This window comes from Chrysochloris asiatica, unplaced genomic scaffold (assembly GCF_000296735.1).
Source record: "Chrysochloris asiatica unplaced genomic scaffold, ChrAsi1.0 scaffold00203, whole genome shotgun sequence".
Taxonomy (NCBI): Eukaryota; Metazoa; Chordata; class Mammalia; order Afrosoricida; family Chrysochloridae; genus Chrysochloris; species Chrysochloris asiatica.
Window position 1 is genome coordinate 2,349,008 of NW_006408721.1, and position 1,020 is coordinate 2,350,027.

The following is a 1,020-nucleotide window of genomic DNA, read 5'->3' on the forward strand; positions in this document are numbered from 1 at the left end:
TCTATTTTGCCTACTTTTGTTTGTATAGTTTTCAAAATGTTTGCTAGTCTGTGTATTCCCTGAATTAGTGCCCTCCCATTTGTCCCTATTTTTTCATTGATGGCCTTCATAATTCTAGGATTCACATAATACAGGATCACTATGGGTTGGAACCAACTTGATGGTACTTAAAAACAACAGTCATTTAAAATAAAAGAAATACCTTTAACCCACCAACCAAACTTTAAAATACAAATTTTATAGTTAACCAAATCTGAATTCTTTTCTTCAAAGCAGCTTAAAAGTAAACAAACTCTAGGTGCCATCTAGCTGATTCTAACTCAGACTCATAGCGGCCCTGTAAGTATCAGAGCAGAAATGTGCTCCTTAGAGTTGGACTATCAGCGGCTGACTTTTCAGAAGTAGATTGCTACACCTATCTTCAAGACCTCCAGGTGGATTCAATCCACCAGTCTTTTGGTGAGCAGCTGAGTGTTTAGCCTTTTGTTCCACCTAGGGACTTATGGGACAGGAAAACAAACAAACAAACAAACAAAAAAACCCTATCAAAATGGAGTAACAATTTAAAATTGGTGTTTGAAGACCAATTTTATGATCTGCCATCCATTTGTGACAATGTTATGATCTGCAATCCATATGTGTGACAAAACAAATATGTTTCCAAAATGTAGGTATGAAATTTGATTTTGAGTCTTATATTGAAAAAATTTTAGCTTTGATTTTTAAAATCAGTTTTATACATAAACATAGTCTAGAATCAAATAGTTGCACCAGTTTTTTTATGAAAATCGAATTCTTTGACAGTTTCCCATTCTCTTATATTTCCAGATCTCAGACTCAACCATTTTACATTTTTAAAGTTATTATTTTGACATTTACTCCTATATATTTAAATTAGAATTTTATATTGCTACTTATAGTTACTGAACATTTACTTATGAAGATCAAAGAGCACAGCCTTCGGTATGGATTACATCTCAATGTCAAGAAAACAAAAATCCTCACCACTGGACCAATAAA